At 34.0% G+C, this 14973-nt stretch overlaps 1 protein-coding gene across 10 annotated transcripts in view; it reads right to left on the minus strand.

The window, feature by feature from the left end:
• Positions 1-2306, minus strand: part of LOC110462748 — a 38527-nt gene extending 36221 nt beyond the window's left edge. For 4 of the 10 annotated variants that reach the window (XM_021516888.1, XM_021516890.1, XM_021516887.1 and 1 more), the window contains exon 1: positions 726-801. The gene's annotated coding sequence lies outside the window, so the exon portion shown is untranslated. Of the gene's footprint in view, positions 1-725; positions 804-2237 lie in introns of those variants that run through there. The other 6 variants (XM_021516893.1, XM_021516892.1, XM_021516889.1 and 3 more) reach the window with 4 other exon arrangements.
• Positions 2307-14973: the final 12667 nt, after the last annotated feature.

Below are 14973 nucleotides of genomic sequence, written 5' to 3' on the forward strand. Positions count from 1 at the left end.
TCCGGAGATCTACAGTTTTCTATCGATTTATTCGAAACTTGGTAGGCTTCATTATCATGATATCAAGTTGTGTTAATATAATGAGTTGGAGACTAATCTTTTGATTACTTGTTTTCCTCAAACTGTTAGAAAATTAAAGAAAATCGAACATTGACTTTGTGGTGAAAGGTGAGATTTATATGCTAGCTAGCCACTCTTAAGGTGATGCAAATCTTATTTTAATGCAAGTTAATATATATATAACACTATATGACATTCGACGGGCGTATATTGTTCCGCCCTACGCTACTCTTGTTAGTTCACCTGGTCCGAAGGTAAATTTTTGTCCATTTCTTTTTCTTTGCCTTTACAGCATGCAGCATTATACCAGACAAATTTTGCAAAAGGAAATGCCTTTGAACCTTATTCAAGGCCAAAGGGGTCAAATTTGTTAAAACACTCAAACAGTTTCTTCAATGTCATGTTGAATAGCTGTTTAAACAGAGTTATTGCCCTCTACACTTCATTCCATCTGTGACACCCCTTAAAGTGTCGCCCCACTAGTATAACTGTTAGTACCATTGTATACGTATTATTATTATATCATCTGTAATGTAAATTTACAAACGTCATATATCTATGCAGGATAAAGTGGTAGAAATTAATTACATATGAAGTCTAGGCATAAATGATATTTCCTTTAAAACGGTAATGTATGGAGATTGTAAATAAAAGGTTACACTTGCCTATGTCCCGACCAGGCCCTTCAACACCAACATGCGTACTGTTTAATACTTCTGTATTGATGGCTTGTGTATTAGTTGTGTAATAGGGGCATGTGTACCTATGCATCTAAGTGTGAGTTCTTTAGTTTCAGATCAGTTAGAATATATTATCTACGTTTTGGTGAAGATAATGGCTTTTTACGGTGTTAACATAATTAAACCAACTTTTCTGTGCGATGCTAGAACTGAATCCATAAATGACTAAAACCAAGTAACTTTCAAACATGTTTTAACGACATCAACAGACACCTCCAGTTATAAATACGTGATACTGGATAAGCGTTTAAGGATGGGTAAACTGAAAAAATCTCGAGTGGCCAGAATCATATTTTTAATGAATTTAAAACTTGTCAACTTCCTTCAAAACAATTATGAAACTTTCTACGTTCACGCGAGACAAGACAATGGATCCTTAGTACCTCAGTTGACAAAACCTTAACACGTTTTAGAGAATGTCAATGGGGAAGAGAATTCTGACGAAGCGTTTGAATAACTTGTTTGTCACCCCATCTGGTTATGTCACTCTGGCAACAGGCTAGACTAGCCCGAGTGTCATCTGGCCCCGACACAAGACCTAGACATTTTGACGGGTAAATGTCAGGTGTACCCTGAGTACTAGAAATATGAAAGATGTACATTCATTTGTATGTTGTGTCAAATTGGCTTTAATAAATTCGGAATCAGGGAACGTCGCTTTAATTCAGCGATGTAGCACTCGACTGTAGAGAAGCGATGAACCTTTCACGGGGAGCTAATGATCCTAGGCAGTGATAATTTTCGGAGCGAAGATGGAAACAGTTACATCAGATAACGTTTTTTGTCAACTTAATGACGAGAAAAAGACAGCATAAAGGATATTTCTCAAATGCATGTCAATCCCGTTATTAAGTTTCAAAACATTCAGTAATATCTAGGGCAAAACGGCATCATTCTAAAGTCAAATAATTGATGTTAATAATATATTTGAGGTCAAAAAAGTTTTCAGACGTGCTATAGGAAACAAGCTTGTGTTTGTTTGAGCACCATTAATGATAGCTGTTAATGTAGAATAAATACTGTTATCTATTTCTTAACCCTCCTTGTCGATTTATATGTGTATGTACTCTGTAATTTATGTTACTGAGAAAACTACACCTTCAGTCATATTGTGTTAATATTTCACTTTATAAATAGCATCATCGGAAATAACCTTCGCTATTAATAGGATAATATTTGATATTGTTTTAAGAGCATTATTTCTTGCATTTCACAGATTTAGTGTTATGTTGAATCTTTGAAAACGATTGTTGTATTTTATAGAACCCTTTTACGGTAATTAAACACATATATGATATACTTGTTAAATCATACTTAACGTCGTCAATGTCAATAAATGGAGGACGATCCTAGATAAAGAATGAACTAACTTTCAAATTAATTATAGTCCAAAAAATGTTCATCATATTCTTAAGATACAGAAAAATTCTTACTTACCAAGCCTCGGTGATCCCACAGTGAACAAATTGAATAATTTGTAAGACTTTACGACAACCCAACAATGTATATTCACCAGTATGTTACTAAAATAGCATTACGTAATAATAAGTATACGTTATTAACAAAAAAGGGTGGGGGAGAATAAAAATGTCTTTGATTCAAACGTGTATTTTTACATATTTGCTTATTGTTGTCAGCATGATATTTAAATAGTGTTTTATGATCGTTTCAGATGTAATTGATATATATATTGTTAGTTGCAATGCAAAAGACGATGCATCATTGTGGTTGTATAGAAAGATCAGTGTAAGGGAGATAACCCTGGCGCATCTTATTGTAAAATTATAATTACAAATAGTCTTTTCATGATAAATAACAATCTATATATCAACTATCAAATAATTCTCTCAGTTTATGCCCGTAAATATGAATAAACACGGTGATTTGTTTTATTATTTTCGTTTCAGTACATGAAATGTACTTTTTTTTTACATAAATCCTTATAAAAAAGCGCTAAGATTCTACAGGTATACCTTTTCCGAACCAATCAGCAATTCAAAAAGCAAAACGAAGTAGCGAAGCACGTATGGAAACATTAAATGGGTGAATACATAATACTAACACAGATAACATCAGCTCCTCCATATGACATCTTGATCATTTTAGACCCATCAAAGGTACTAATGTTGAAAGAATAAAAACAAAGTCTTTAGTGTTTCCAAACAGAAATAAAAAAAAATACAGCAAAGGGAAAGGTGTCTATATATTCCTTTATAACAAGACATATTTCAGTTTTTGTTTACAACAGATACCATTTTGTAAAGTTATTTCATGTAAATTGTGCCAGAAATAAAATCAAATGAAATTTTGAAATATCCAGCTACAGGAATATGGCCTTCATTGGGGCTGATAATCCATGAAAGATTCAACTACGTTATGACGTCAAATAAATCACTAGAAATAAGGAGTAATAAAGCACCTGTCTGGAAATTTGATAGGTTCATATGCTCTTCCGTTTATTTAGGTCTTCTGAATGTGACGATTTGTGAGGACAAAGGAATACAAACTGATATCTATAGTTTTCCTGTAAATAGTCACTACATAAATGTATTAAGAATCACCTGTTACATGTGTTAAACATTATTATGAACAGGGGGATAACAAAACAGAGTACACAGCTACAGCATCAAGTGGTTAAATGGTATATTAAATACTCATTTAGTGGTATTTAAAGACTAAAAGAAAAACATGCCTTAGGCGTTCCGAAGCATGTGTATCCTCGTTTTCGAAATGCGTTTTATATTGTTTGTCTATATGTAGTTGTAAATATATTTTTTAATCGTTTCAGGCGAGGACCTACGGAAAGAAGTGAATTATTCAACCAAGATATCCCGCTGTTTGAAACTTGATGGTACCAGCGATAGCACTAAGGAATAACTCTATGGAACAGTGCTTGGTGTTGCATTATAAAGCAAGGGCTTCAAGGGCAGTACATAAATCCCTTCATAATGGCGAAAAGTATGCCTTCAACATAGATAATTTGTTTAAAAATTGGAACAGTTCCTCAAACATTTATACATAAATCCTGAAGACAGTCAAAACTATAAAGGTTGGAACTCTTTTCAAACTTATCAGAAAATAAAATAAGTATGAATTAAAAAACGGCCTAAATAAGCACATATTAAAACAGTTAGTGGATGGATGCCGAAGATAAACAAAGTAAAATATCCACTACACTAAATGACAATGTCATTATTTACGTCTCATCAATGTTACCAAAGGTGCAAAGAACTTTTTTATTTGCTGTAAATAAATGTTTAACTGTTATTATGTCTTTGTGTTGTCAGTTTCATTCTCTCACCCCACAGAAGTTCAGTTTGAACCTAGAGTGATCCGAACACGGAAAGCACGTCGTAGGAAGCTGATGACAGACACATGAACACACTGCCTCCCATTACAAACACACTTATTTCAATCAACGTGATAAATGTAAATAAGTGTATGGTCGTGTCATATTTAGATATCAGATAATAACAGTTGTTGCATAGACAGCTTAAGGGTACCGGACGTAACTTTGTCATATTTTATCGTGGCTTGACATTACGTTGTATAAACAGATCTCAAATAGGAATCAATTCAAATAGCCTTCCATGTTAAATCCAATCTCTTTACCGATATTCCTCCATATCAACATTGAATAATTTAAATGTAACATTTCCTTTATCTTACTCTTCAATACAACACGTGTGGACATGTTTGTACATCTTCCCTTATTCTAATTCTATTTAAGGTAAAGGGAATTTCCGTGTTACTTTTTTGATAACTACTATGAATAGACATAGCTCCGCCCCTAAAGATATTGAACTTTAGACATGACAGGCCCGTAATGGGTTAGAAGTAGGTATGGATATGAAACAATTCGTCACATCTCGACAGATTCCGTTCCTACGATAAAGGGTACCGGAATCAGCCGGGGTTAGCCGAATGGATCTGAAAAAGCTGTGACATGTTTTTAAATACAGAAAGGGTTGACAGGCGATGCTAAGGGTGCGTGTTTACACGTATCCACACTGAAATAATCAATATAAATTCCTTGGCTTATTAGGGAGTCATTATCTCAGGCTTAGCAATTTGTAACATTATATTACAAAATAAACAATGCAAAACATTTTACTTGCACCAATAAAACCCGTGACACACCCTCCAAAATCTGGACCAGATAACACCTTCTTCTATGTGTGATTCATAAGTCTTTCCAACGTCTCCTGCACCCAGTTTATCTCACTATTAATATATTAATAAATGTATTTATATCATCACTGACACAATTAAGACTTTGTATGAAATAAGCAACATTGGTGTTTTAAACTTGATTAGTGGAATGTCGAAAATGTCCTCTTAATTGCAAATGGTATTTTCCCTAAAACATTTCAAATACTTTATCTAAAATCTATAGGGTTATCTTAGAAATACATTATACCTGTGACTTATCAATACAAAGAGGCGGTCCGGAAATCTTTTAAACAAGAATATTATTTTCCGTATTCGGTCCGAATTAGTTCGGTTTGTTTATTTGTCAAACCCATGGCCTACAAAATGGCGTACGCTCAGTTTAGAAATTTCAAACGATTGAAAACCGAGGACTCTAATAACGGAATTAAGCAGCTGTTTGTGATAATAAGAACGGATTTGGATCAATAAATAATCAATGTATCAATATACGTGAGGTAATTTTTGTGTTGTATAGTAGATTTTTAGGTCACCTGAGCTTTAGCTCAAGTGACCTATTGCTATCCGTTTTCGTCCGTCGTCGTCCGTCGTCCGTCGTCCGTTAACATTTTACATTTCAAACTTAAAGTCAAGTTCTGCTGGGCCGATTGAACTGAAAGTTGGTAGGAATGATCGCCTCATGGTCCTGACAAAGTGTTGTTATTTTTCGGGTCGATCAGAAATCCAATATGGCCGCCACGGCCGCCATTTTGAAAACCTATTTCAAACTTAAAGTCAAGTTCTGCTGGACCGATTGAACTGAAAGTTGGTAGGAATGATCGCCTCATGGTCCTGACAAAGTGTTGTTATTTTTCGGGTCGATCAGAAATCCAATATGGCCGCCACGGCCGCCATTTTGAAAACCTATTTCAAACTTAAAGTCAAGTTCTGCTGGACCGATTGAACTGAAAGTTGGTAGGAATGATCGCCTCATGGTCCTGACAAAGTGTTGTTATTTTTCGGGTCGATCAGAAATCCAATATGGCCGCCACGGCCGCCATTTTGAAAACCTATTTCAAACTTAAAGTCAAGTTCTGCTGGACCGATTGAACTGAAAGTTGGTAGGAATGATCGCCTCATGGTCCTGACAAAGTGTTGTTATTTTTCGGGTCAATCAGAAATACAATTTGGCTGCCATGGCCGCTATTTTGCTACTAAGTTCTAATAGGCCGATCTCACTTAAAATTGGTCTAGGAATGATCAGCTCATGGTCCTGACAAAGTTAAGTTAACATTATACTATTTTTTACTCAAATTGGTACATATTTCAACAACAAAAATAAATACTATAGACTCAGGTGACCGTTAAGGCCCATGGGCCTCTTGTTGTTGTAAGCACCTCATAATTCTCCGATACGAAACGGTGTCGGATAACTCAATGTTTTCATACAGTAGTGCGCCCTTGCCCGACACAAGGCGTCAATCGTATAACTGGGTGAATGAATCAGAACCGGATGCGTGAGCTTTAACTGGATTGAGGATGCATAACCGGATAAGAGATATATATAACTGGATTAAAAATACAGAACCTGATAAATGAAATGAACAGGAGTAATGATCCAGAACCAGATACATGATATATAACTGGATTAATTATACAGAACCTCATAAGTGATCTATGACTGGATTAATGATACAAAACCTGATAAATGATGTATTAACTGGAATAATGATACAGAACCTGATAAATGATATATAACTGGATTAATTATACAGAACCTGATAAGTGATCTATGACTGGATTAATGATACAAAACCTGATAATAATATATTAACTGGATTAATGATACAGAACCTGGTAAATGATATGTAACTGGATTTATGATACAGAACCTGGTAAATGATGTAGCAGGATTAATGATACAAAACCTGATAAGTGATATAGAATGGGATTAATAATTAAGAACATGATAAGAAATATATAACTTGATTAATGATACAGAACCAGATACATGATATATTTACTGGATTAATGATACAAAACCTGATAAGTGATATATAACATGATTTATGATTCACAAACGCATAAGTGACATTGAATTTTGAGTAATTCTATTGACGTAAGCACTTTCTATTGACGTAAGCACTTCAACCATAGTTGACAATGTGGCTAGTTTAATGCGTACATTCTATCAAGTTATTTTATATCCTTGCGAAATAGCGGAAATGGAAAGCTCATTATGTTTGTAAAGAAGCAGGCATCTCAAGTGGCGAACGGGACATTACAATCAACCACATCACAAACATATATTTGCGTGTAACTGTGAACCTTACCAACGTCAGGTTAAGAGTACCATCAAATGAAAATCAAATAATATCATTTATCAGTATTTTCATCATCGTCAGTATTATGTAATTTGTCAGTCCTTTTCCAAAGAAATGATCCTCAAACATTACAAGTGTCGATAAGTTTACAGAATTACTCTTGTTTCAAAAATGATTATTTGAGAAAAATACAAAACCATAGCATTAATCAGACACTGTAATGGTCTAGGTTAGGACCGTGACACTGCTAGTCCTACAATCTGTCAAAGCTGCTAATTAGAAATTAACAATGCCCCTCTATTAGCTGTATTACCATATACTTTTATCAATCTGAACGCAAAACAAACACAATTGATAGCATCTGTGCTAAAAATAAATTACACAGCTTGCCATCCTTCTATACCACAACAATACTCTCACAAGTACCAGATAAATGGCATGAAGGGTGTAAGGGTTTCGACAAATAGCATATACTTATTATGGTCTGAAACTACATTGCATTTTTCTGACATACTGTACACCTGGACATTTTCACCGCAGTTTAACTTTGCCATATTTACCCTCCGCAATGAGGGTGAATATCAGTGAAAATAATTGCACAGCATACTTTACTGAGTAATTACATCTGATAAACTAATTTAACACTGCGCATTAACGGGTTCTACCAGTAGATTATACAAATTAAACTTTGTGGAAGTTTCCCGGTACAAAGTATGATTTTCCAATTCTAGGGTGTATTAGGGAACACTCCCAAAAATTGCGAATTAAAATGGGGAAATATTGATGCCGTAATTGACACAATGAGGAGTACAAAATAGCTGTACTCAATTACTCTAGTTTTATCACTTAAACACTCAGGAGCGTGCTTCTGTTATTTTCTTTTATAATTGTGTAGTCGAATACATCTTAAGGTTATTAAAGTTAAGGTTAAACGGTGGAACCAAGGATTCAATTAATACTGCTCGACAACACGTTATATTATACAGAAACATTCAGTACAAGCACACGACTTTATCTGCTAAAACAAAACTGTCTAAATAGTACTACAATACAAACCGGAATAGTATAATGCATGACAACGTGTATTACCCTACTTGTATAGATAACATTATGACTGTCTATATTAAGAATCTAAAGCCGCAGCCTATTCACATACCCGTGCTAGTATTATCCTGTTCGAGTGACTGGGAATATGACCTCGTATGAAGCATTTTTATATGAATTTGTCAATAGCTATAGTACATACTGATACACTGAAGGATATCATCTGTATCGAGCCAGATGGTGTCAGAAATGTGTATGATTCACGATATGGGTGGGAGGGGGTGAAGACGAAATTGCCCATAAAATAACATAACCTTTATCAAATTAATGATGAAAAACAAAGCAAATAAAAACAATTGTAAGTAACATTAGTCAAGAAAAAAGGCTGGGTCATATCAACATTATAAATGTCGGTCGAAAGTATTCGACACCCTAAGACTAACGACGATATCCTTTTTTATTATGTGGGTAGATTTGATATAAATACTGTGCCTGGCAAATTAAATCTTCTCATTTACTTTTTATTAATGAACATTTCCTATTTTAAATAAAATACAAAAGAACGTGGACTAATAGTATGGTTTATATAACGTTAAATCATAAATTAAATTGTATGTAAATATTCCCGAATGCGCATATATGGAAAAACCCTAAACACTACGACGTAGATATTTCTTGAAAGGAAAAATTGTTGACCATTGTCCTTGATATGAAAAAGATTGAAAACAAAATACTTATGATGATTTTAGTTCGAAAAAGTAAAACGATCAATAGAAACAGGGAAAATAAAGGGATTAAACAAACAAATTGCCTGATTTAGGACAATGTCATACATGCAATATTCGCTGTGACTGAAAACTAACTTCCTGGTACATAAGGAGAGGTGACGCAATCAACACGCTGTACGCGGGTTGGATAATTATTTAAATTTTTCAACAAGAAGTTTGTTTAAATACTGTGAAGAGTATCCGCGAAACTCCATAAATTATTTAGGTACATTTCCATAAATTGTGTATAGTATAACTGTTAGTACCATTGTATACGTATTATTATTATATCATCTGTAATGTAAATTTACAAACGTCATATATCTATGCAGGATAAAGTGGTAGAAATTAATTACATATGAAGTCTAGGCATACATGATATTTCCTGTAAAACGGTAATGTATGGAGATTGTAAATAAAAGGTTACACTTGCCTATGTCCCGACCAGGCCCTTCAACACCAACATGCGTACTGTTTAATACTTCTGTATTGATGGCTTGTGTATTAGTTGTGTAATAGGGGCATGTGTACCTATGCATCTATGTGTGAGTTCTTCAGTTTCAGATCAGTTAGAATATATTATCTACGTCTTGGTGAAGATAATGGCTTTTTACGGTGTTAACGTAATTAAACCAACTATTCTGTGCGATGCTAGAACTGAATCCATAAATGACTAAAACCAAGTAACTTTCAAACATGTTTTAACGACATCAACAGACACCTCCAGTTATAAATACGTGATACTGGATAAGCGTTTAAGGATGGGTAAACTGAAAAAATCTCGAGTGGCCAGAATCATATTTTTAATGAATTTAAAACTTGTCAACTTCCTTCAAAACAATTATGAAACTTTCTACGTTCAAAGTACTCACGCGAGACAAGACAATGGATCCTTAGTACCTCAGTTGACAAAACCTTAACACGTTTTAGAGAATGTCAATGGGGAAGAGAATTTTGACGAAGCGTTTGAATAACTTGTTTGTCACCCCATCTGGTTATGTCACTCTGGCAACAGGCTAGACTAGCCCGAGTGTCATCTGGCCCCGACACAAGACCTAGACATTTTGACGGGTAAATGTCAGGTGTACCCTGAGTACTAGAAATATGAAAGATGTACATTAATTTGTATGTTGTGTCAAATTTGCTTTAATAAATTCGGAATCAGGGAACGTCGCTTTAATTCAGCGATGTAGCACTCGACAGTAGAGAAGCGATGAACCTTTCACGGGGAGCTAATGATCCTAGGCAGTGATAATTTTCGGAGCGAAGATGGAAACAGTTACATCAGATAACGTTTTTTGTCAACTTAATGACGAGAAAAAGACAGCATAAAGGATATTTCTCAAATGCATGTCAATCCCGTTATTAAGTTTCAAAACATTCAGTAATATCTAGTGCAAAACGGCATCATTCTAAAGTCAAATAATTGATGTTAATAATATATTTGAGGTCAAAAATGTTTTCAGACGTGCTATAGGAAACAAGCTTGTGTTTGTTTGAGCACCATTAATGATAGCTGTTAATGTAGAATAAATACTGTTATCTATTTCTTAACCCTCCTTGTCGATTTATATGTGTATGTACTCTGTAATTTATGTTACTGAGAAAACTACACCTTCAGTCATATTGTGTTAATATTTCACTTTATAAATAGCATCATCGGAAATAACCTTCGCTATTAATAGGATAATATTTGATATTGTTTTAAGAGCATTATTTCATGCATTTCACAGATTTAGTGTTATGTTGAATCTTTGAAAACGATTGTTGTATTTTATGGAACCCTTTTACGGTAATTAAACACATATATGATATACTTGTTAAATCATACTTAACGTCGTCAATGTCAATAAATGGAGGAAGATCCTAGATAAAGAATGAACTAACTTTCAAATTAATTATAGTCCAAAAAATGTTCATCATATTCTTAAGATACAGAAAAATTCTTACTTACCAAGCCTAGGTGATCCCACAGTGAACAAATTGAATAATTTGTAAGACTTTACGACAACCCAACAATGTATATTCACACGTATGTTACTAAAATAGCATTACGTAATAATAAGTATACGTTATTAACAAAAAAGGGTGGGGGAGAATAAAAATGTCTTTGATTCAAACGTGTATTTTTACATATTTGCTTATTGTTGTCAGCATGATATTTAAATAGTGTTTTATGATCGTTTCAGATGTAATTGATATATATTGTTAGTTGCAATGCAAAAGACGATGCATCATTGTGGTTGTATAGAAAGATCAGTGTAAGGGAGATAACCCTGGCGTATCTGATTGTAAAATTATAATTACAAATAGTCTTTTCATGATAAATAACAATCTATATATCAACTATCAAATAATTCTCTCAGTTTATGCCCGTAAATATGAATAAACACGGTGATTTGTTTTATTATTTTCGTTTCAGTACATGAAATGTACTTTTTTTTTACATAAATCCTTATAAAAAAGCGCTAAGATTCTACAGGTATACCTTTTCCGAACCAATCAGCAATTCAAAAAGCAAAACGAAGTAGCGAAGCACGTATGGAAACATTAAATGGGTGAATACATAATACTAACACAGATAACATCAGCTCCTCCATATGACATCTTGATCATTTTAGACCCATCAAAGGTACTAATGTTGAAAGAATAAAAACAAAGTCTTTAGTGTTTCCAAACAGAAATAAAAAAAAATACAGCAAAGGGAAAGGTGTCTATATATTCCTTTATAACAAGACATATTTCAGTTTTTGTTTACAACAGATACCATTTTGTAAAGTTATTTCATGTAAATTGTGCCAGAAATAAAATCAAATGAAATTTTGAAATATCCAGCTACAGGAATATGGCCTTCATTGGGGCTGATAATCCATGAAAGATTCAACTACGTTATGACGTCAAATAAATCACTAGAAATAAGGAGTAATAAAGCACCTGTCTGGAAATTTGATAGGTTCATATGCTCTTCCGTTTATTTAGGTCTTCTGAATGTGACGATTTGTGAGGACAAAGGAATACAAACTGATATCTATAGTTTTCCTGTAAATAGTCACTACATAAATGTATTAAGAATCACCTGTTACATGTGTTAAACATTATTATGAACAGGGGGATAACAAAACAGAGTACACAGCTACAGCATCAAGTGGTTAAATGGTATATTAAATACTCATTTAGTGGTATTTAAAGACTAAAAGAAAAACATGCCTTAGGCGTTCCGAAGCATGTGTATCCTCGTTTTCGAAATGCGTTTTATATTGTTTGTCTATATGTAGTTGTAAATATATTTTTTAATCGTTTCAGGCGAGGACCTCCGGAAAGAAGTGAATTATTCAACCAAGATATCCCGCTGTTTGAAACTTGATGGTACCAGCGATAGCACTAAGGAATAACTCTATGGAACAGTGCTTGGTGTTGCATTATAAAGCAAGGGCTTCAAGGGCAGTACATAAATCCCTTCATAATGGCGAAAAGTATGCCTTCAACATAGATAATTTGTTTAAAAATTGGAAAAGTTCCTCAAACATTTATACATAAATCCTGAAGACAGTCAAAACTATAAAGGTTGGAACTCTTTTCAAACTTATCAGAAAATATAATAAGTATGAATTAAAAAACGGCCTAAATAAGCACATATTATTATTTATTATGTCATTATTTACGTCTCATCAATGTTACCAAAGGTGCAAAGAACTTTTTTATTTGCTGTAAATAAATGTTTAACTGTTATTATGTCTTTGTGTTGTCAGTTTCATTCTCTCACCCCACAGAAGTTCAGTTTGAACCTAGAGTGATCCGAACACGGATAGCACGTCGTAGGAAGCTGATGACAGACACATGAACACACCGCCTCCCATTACAAACACACTTATTTCAATCAACGTGATAAATGTAAATAAGCGTATGGTCGTGTCATATTTAGATATCAGTTAATAACAGTTGTTGCATAGACAGCTTAAGGGTACCGGACGTAACTTTGTCATATTTTATCGTGGCTTGACATTACGTTGTATAAACAGATCTCAAATAGGGATCAATTCAAATAGCCTTCCATGTTAAATACAATCTCTTTACCGATATTCCTCCATATCAACATTGAAACGTTTAAAAATATTACGTAGTTTTAAATTTCGAATAAATTATTCTTTCTAACCAAGAATTACGAAAAAGATGAGAATGCATTAGAACAGGATGTCAAACTTTTAAACCTGCGCGGTACCAACGATGGCACTGAGGATTTTAAGATATGGCAAAGCGCTCGATGTTGTATGATAAACTGATAGAGTTTCCATGGCTATACATAAAGTCCTATTTAATGGCTAATAGGTTTTCTTTGACGAATTTGACTTAACATATAACAGTAACGAGTACAAAGTACATTTCTGGGACATGTCAATAGTATAACTTCTGGCATCTAAATAGGAAAAGTATGCTCTAAGACGAGGAAAGATATATAAGAGTCTAAAGGAGTCAGGTCGATGCGATATTTGAAGGTTTATGAAATAATGGTATTCAGCAAATAAATACACTCAACATAAAGGTCAGTAAAATGAAAATGCATGTCTGATGGGTTCCCAAACATTGTAAAAATAAGTTGAAATGTGCATATCAGTCATTATAACGAAGATTATTTACAATATTTGGATACAAAACAAGCGTTTGTTTCTCCATGATTTGGTGAGTTGAAACAGAAAGCAAGAGTAAACATTTAATGCACCATTTGACAATTTCGTAAATTTCGGACTTATCCGTGGTGTATGTACTTATCAATCAAATAAACGGAAACCCACGTCTAAGGTGTTCTGAATAATATAAATATAAACTTTAATTTAAAAACAACAATTATGAAACAAGTTTTATTAACACTCTTGTTCATCCGGATGTTAGCGCGCGGGGGTTCTCAATGTTGGAGGAAACCGGAAAAAACCCAAGTGGTCGTTCAGGTGACCCCATACATTTCCACGTCCATTCTGGGTAAAGCAGTAATGGTACTATCAAAAAGGGAAAGTACATGACCTGAAAACAAAACCGTTCAACTTATCGTACAGTATATGAGTAAGCCGTCCCAGTTGGTTACCTTGAAGGATTGTGCTCGGTTTCTATAACCTCATGAATGGCAATAGTCCGCTAGAAAATCACAGTATGTGTTTTCAACTAGAAGGTCAAACATCCAAATCATCCTAAGCATATTTTAATTTTGGCTTTTGGTGTGTTTATTACAAAAATATATTAATATGATAATATGGTCGTTTATAACCATATATTTGTACCACTGTTCTTCTTTCCTCCAAAAGAAATCCCCTTTAACAAGAGAACGAATGTGCCCCTACAAATGGGCGGTGTGGTTTGAATGTTACGATTTGTTTGGACGCCCCATTGGTTCTAGTTTTGAGGATGTGATTTGTTTAAGTCTCCTTGGATCTTGTTTAGTGGAAGTCAGGTTGTTGTTTTGAAATGATGTCTCCTTGGTTCCTAAGTTTGAGTACCTGTACGTCGTGCACATCATACCAAATAGTAGTTTTTTTTCTTTTTGTTAACTAATTTTGATCTGATGTGTTGTTGAAAATCTTTTGAACCTCTGATTAGTTGACTGTGGTTAAGTTTAAATATGGGGATTTCCTTTATTTTGATGATCGGTTTTCCAAGATCTATGTGTTGCCTTTACTTTAATGACTGATTTATCCTGACCGTAAGGTTACCTCTTAAAATAATGCTACAATTGTATATGTCACTTATGAGTGCATTTAGCTTTGGCGTTTGTTACAGGAAAGTAAACATCACATTTGGAATAGCTTCATACTTACCTTGCCTATCTGAAGCTATATCTGTACCCATGTATTGTTCAAGCTGTGCTCTGTTTCCCCAGTACGGATTAGCCCTGTAACATCT

The sequence above is a fragment of the Mizuhopecten yessoensis genome, unplaced genomic scaffold (genome assembly GCF_002113885.1).
Source record: "Mizuhopecten yessoensis strain PY_sf001 unplaced genomic scaffold, ASM211388v2 scaffold10829, whole genome shotgun sequence".
Taxonomy (NCBI): domain Eukaryota; kingdom Metazoa; phylum Mollusca; class Bivalvia; order Pectinida; family Pectinidae; genus Mizuhopecten; species Mizuhopecten yessoensis.